This window comes from Rhinopithecus bieti, unplaced genomic scaffold (assembly GCF_001698545.2).
Source record: "Rhinopithecus bieti isolate Rb0 unplaced genomic scaffold, ASM169854v2 scaffold_15133, whole genome shotgun sequence".
Classification (NCBI taxonomy): Eukaryota; Metazoa; Chordata; class Mammalia; order Primates; family Cercopithecidae; genus Rhinopithecus; species Rhinopithecus bieti.
In genome coordinates this window covers 1,933,941-1,939,395 of record NW_016808815.1, presented here as the reverse complement: position 1 = coordinate 1,939,395, position 5,455 = coordinate 1,933,941, and positions in this window count along the sequence as shown.

The window sequence follows — 5,455 nt, the reverse complement described above, 5'->3', positions numbered from 1 at the left end:
TTTTGAGACGGAGTCTTGCTCTGCTGCCCAGGCTGGAGTGCAGTGGCCGGCTCTCAGCTCACTGCAAGCTCCGCCTCCCGGGTTCACGCCATTCTCCTGTCTCAGCCTCCCGAGTAGCTGGGACTACAGGCGCCCGCCTCGTCGCCCGGCTAGTTTTTTGTATTTTTTAGTAGAGACGGGGTTTCACCGTATTAGCCAGGATGGTCTCGATCTCCTGACCTCATGATCCGCCCGTCTCGGCCTCCCAAAGTGCTGGGATTACAGGCTTGAGCCACCGCGCCCGGCCTCAAGTTGGTTATTTTAAAAAAAAAAAGGGAGGGAAGGATACTCCTGGACTGATTGATACTATGGTGTCATATTGCTGGGGGCCCAAAAGAGCTAATAGAAATGCAAACTTTTCAGTCTCTCTAAAGAAGACAATGCCCCCCCTCCACCCATATGTTGCCAGAAAGCCCTTAAACAAAGAAAGTAAGATACTGAGGACCAAAGCACCCAAGATTCAGCATCTTGTTACTCTATATGTCCTACAATACAAATGCCAGTATTGCTCCAAAGAAACAGTGTACTAAGAAAAATAAGAAAGAGCCACAGAATATGTTAAACTTTTGGCCAAGAGAATGAAGGAGACTAAAGGAAAACTCCAGGAACAGATTGCCAGAGACACAGGTTGTCCCCTCTGTGAGCTTCTACTTCTGAGGCTAGTCAAAAATAAGATTTTTTTTACTTACTTAACAAATAAGTAAGATCAGACCGCCCCCCGCAAAATAAACAATAAAGACTAAAGACATTGATGAAAATAATGGAGAAGATGATGACTTCCATGAGTACTTTAAAGGAGAAACTTAAAGCAAGTTGTATAATTTTTAAGACTGCAGAGATGACGTGTAGTGACTTATGCTGAATCTGCTCAGAGGCTTCCTACACCCCCCAAATCTGAATCACATTCCTTCAATGTGAAGAATGCCTCATAAGCTAAAGTTGAGGAACTAAATAAACTGATTAAGTCTCTGTCTTATGACATCTCCCGCCTCCCATCACAGTTCTATCCAGGGCAGCATTGACTAGCGTAATAGCTGGGATACGTGGTAGGACAGATAGGATGGGAGGACAGGGAATGATGTTAGGTGGAGATGGGGGAATAACAAGGAGTCTGGTGTGAGGGAGCCCACTGAGGGAGGGCTAGGTGGTAGAAGCTAATGCTGGCCAGTTAGCCAGGAGCTATATTAGAGAGCACCTTGCTAGCCACACTGAAGACCTAAGTACTTTGGAAGCCAGTGGAAGCTTCTGAGCAAGGAGTGACACAATCAGACTCATATGTGAGAAGGAGACTGTGGGTGAGGGAGATAAGTTAGGTGACTATCGTGGTGTTCAACTGAAAGAGGAGGTAAAAGCATGGGTCAGGGTTACAATGGTGCAGACAGAGAGAAGTGGTTATAGTTTAGCTGTAGTTTGATTATAAAAGCAACAGGATTCCCTTTGAATTGAATATGATACGTCAGGGAAAAAGAGGAATCAATCCTAATGCATACTCTATGTTAGGCCTTGTTCCTATGTTTTACATATATTCATAACAGTAACAATAATACCAAATGCCTTTAGAATACCTTCCGTATGTCAGATTCTAAATGATTTAATCTACTTTCACCCACATCACCCTTACAGCAATCCCATAGGGTAGGCACTATTATCATCTCCATTTTCTGATGAGAAACCGAGGCACAGACAGGAAGGGTAATCCACCCAGGAAATGCTGGAGCTGATTTTTGACCCCAGGCATTCTGGCTGCAGAATTGAGATTCAAAATCACTGCAAACACTGCATTCCATGATCACAAGGTTTTGGTTTGAGCAGCTGAGTGGATGATATTGCTATCAACCGAGGCACGAATACCTAAGGCAGAGCAGGTTTAGGGGAGTGGATAGTGAAGGGCTGGGTTTTTGACCATGCTAAGTTTGGGATGCCTGTTAGACCTCTAAGTGGAAATGTTGTGTGGCCATAGGGTGTGAAGAATCTGGAGTTTAGGAAAGGAGCCAGAATTGGAGATAGCTGAGCTATGTGGAATGATCAACTCATAAATGGAATTTAAAGCTGTGGGACAGGATGAAAGTACTGAGGAAGACTAAGCCCTGGTCACTCCAGCATTTACAGTCCAGAAATAGGAGGAGCTCCAGCAAAAGAGAATGGGAAGGAGTGACCTGTAAGGCTGGAGGAAACCAGGCAAGTGTGCTGGAAGGTAAAAAATTTCTAGGAGGGAATGATCCACTCTGTGAAATGCTGCTGAGAAGTCCAGCAAAGGGCAGATGCTGCCAGATATGATGCTTAGTTGAATTGCTGCATACAACTTCTTCAAGTGGAAGAATTCTCTTTTTATCTACTCGTGCATTTTCAACTCCTTCACATATAGCTCACAAAGTAGAGGAATAGAGCTCATCTAACTTCAACGTGAAGTTGTTAATTTGGATTCAGTTTAAATATTTATTGGGTGTCAGGTATGGTACTAGGCCACAGAGATACAGGGGTAAGTGAATCATAGAGTTCTTGCTTTTTTTTTTTTTTTTTTTTTTTTTTTTTTTAGACAAGGTCTCACTCTGTCACCCAAGCTGGAGTACAGTGGCAATCACGGTTCACTGCTACTTCCATCTCCTGGGACTCAAGCGATCCTCCCACCTAAGGCTCCCAAGTAGCTGGGACTATAGGCACATGCCACCACATGGGTATTTATTTGATTTTTTGTAGAGATGGGGTCTTGCGATGTGGCCCAGGTTGGTCTCTAACTCCTGGCCTCAAGTGATTTTCCCACCTGGCCTCCCAATGTGCTGGGATTATAGGCGTGAGTCACTATGCTGGGAGGGTTCTTGCTCTAGACAATGACCTAAGCCATGAGAAGGAGGAGGGGAGGGAAAATAGGAGGAGGAGAATGATGAGGAGGGGTGCTGGGGAGGAGGGGAAAGGAGAAGAGAGGTAAAAGGAGAGGAGAGAGAGAAGGGAGGAGAAAGAAGTGGAGAAAGAAGAATATCATGATAATATTAATGATATTAACATTTGGAGGTTGCCTAATGAACTCAGCCAGAACATCCCATAGAAAAGCCCAATGGTTGACACACCTCCACTTAACAGGCCATAAAGTACTAGGGGAGAATAAAGACTTTTTCACACATGCTCACTCTCAAAATAATGATCTCCTGTGCATGCTTTCTCAGGAAGCTATTGGATAATGTGCACAGCCAAGACAAGGGAGTAACCAAAGAAGAAACATGAGATTCAGGCAATAAGAATCAGTAGGATACAGGCCAGAATCATTCCCCACATATTTTAAACTGAGATCGCAAGACAACAACTGTGAACCAAGTCTAGATAACAGTCAGTCCACATTGATTATCTGATTTTCAAAACATATTAAGTGGATGTTTACACTCTTGGGGAAGAGTTTGGAGAAGAGATTAATGGGGAAGGTTGTAGGGGTGTGTCATTTTGATTTTGTTTTGAGTATGTAGACATTCCCTTAGTTCCCCAGTGTTCAATACAGAGGCCGCCTCACAGTTACATCAGTGTTCTCTGTCTGGAGTCTCCCTGTTAAGTTCTGTGAGTAAGACTTCAGTCTTCTGTCAGGCTAGGGGAGGGACAGTCGCCCAGCTGCACAGGGTAGGTAAGGGGATGGGTGAAATGTCTCTTTATGCAGATTTGCAACCAACTCAGCCTCCCGAGTAGCTGGGCCTATAGGCGCCCGCCACCACGCTCGGCTAGTTTTTTGCATTTTTTTTTTTAGTAGAGACGGGATTTCACTGTGTTAGCCAGGATGGTCTCGATCTCCTGACCTCGTGATCCGCCCGTCTCGGCCTCCCAAAGGGCTGGGATTACAGGCTTGAGCCACCCCGCCCGGCCTACCAACTCTTTTTTTTAAGTCTCTATCCCAACATAGGCCCTGCTTCAAGAGCTATTACAACATCCAATTCCTGCTCCTTTGGGGGCTTCTGAGGTACAAATAAGCCTTCTTCTAAGACCTTCTCATGCTGCTGGCTTGAATTTCAGCTTTCTCTGGTTTTCTAAGTGAGTCTCTTCTTATTCACCTGCTTTTTGGATCCCAGAATTATATGACTTTGTTTTTTTGTCTCTTACTCTCTTTATCCCTATGGCTAGAGTCATTTTTGTGAAGTTTGGAAGGGAACAAAAGGTAAAATATGGGTTCAATCTGCACGCTATTTAAAAAGTGGTTTTCTTTTAAATTACAAAATATTTAAGTGTACTGTTTAATATATATTATAAAGTGAATGATCATTAACCAACACTCAAATCAAGAAATAAACATTGCTCGCTTCCCCAAAGCGCCCATCTGTCCCCACCTGATTACTAGTTCTCTCCCTTTAGATGTGACACCATCCTACCTTTTATAATTACTGCTTCTTTTCCTTTATAGTTTTACCACCTACATATCCGTTGTGAAACAACTGAGTTTAGTTTTGCCTGCTTTTGAATTGTTTATAAATAGAGACATATGGTGCATGTTCTTTTGTGTTTGGTTTCTTTTACTCAGCTCTGTAAAATTCAATCACATCATCATTACATACATCCACTTTGGTTATACACAGATACCACCGACTATCCATGTTACTGTGGACGTACTTTTGGGTTGTTTCTAGTTTGGAGTAAATCTTAATGCTATGAATATTCTTATACATACTCTTTGTGCACATATTACATGTCTCATTTGGTATACCACAAGAAGTGGAAATTCTGTGGCACAGTGCATAAACATCTTCATCCTTCTAGATAACATCAGTCTTTTCCACAGTGCTTGTACCAACAGTCTATGCAAGTGCCCGGTGCTCCACATTTGTGGATATTGTCTGACTTCAGTGTTTGCCAATACGGTGGCTGTACAACCTAATGTGTTCAGCTGGAAATACCTTGCTTAGTATTCCATGTACCTTCTATCACTTCATCATCACACTTTCAGAAAGAGCTTCTAAAACTTCTGTCTCATAGAAGGCTGACCCATAAGGCAACCTACATGTTCCATTTTTTTTTTAGAGAAGATTTCAGGTAGAGCTTCTGACAACCTGCTCCAGTCAGGACTAGCTGCTCACTAATTCTGCCTCGATCATCCGTTTCCTGAATCTCATGTCTTTTTTTGTTTTTCTGCATTTTTTCCCTGTTTTTATAAAGCACATCTTCCAGAAGCTTCACTAGAAATGGCGTGTAAGGAAATGCTATTTTTGAGACCTTGCATATTTGAAAACATCTTTATTCTCCACTCATACTCAGTCAATAGTTTGGGTAGAGAATTTTAGGTTGGAATTAATTTTTCATAAAAATCTTTGAAGGCATTTTTATTTTCCTCTGGCTTTCAATGTTGCTGTTGAGAAGTCTGATGCCATTCTGATTTCTGATCTTTGTATATGACCTATTATTTCCCTGTCTATGGAAGTTTTTTTTTTTTTTTTTTTTTTTTTTTTTT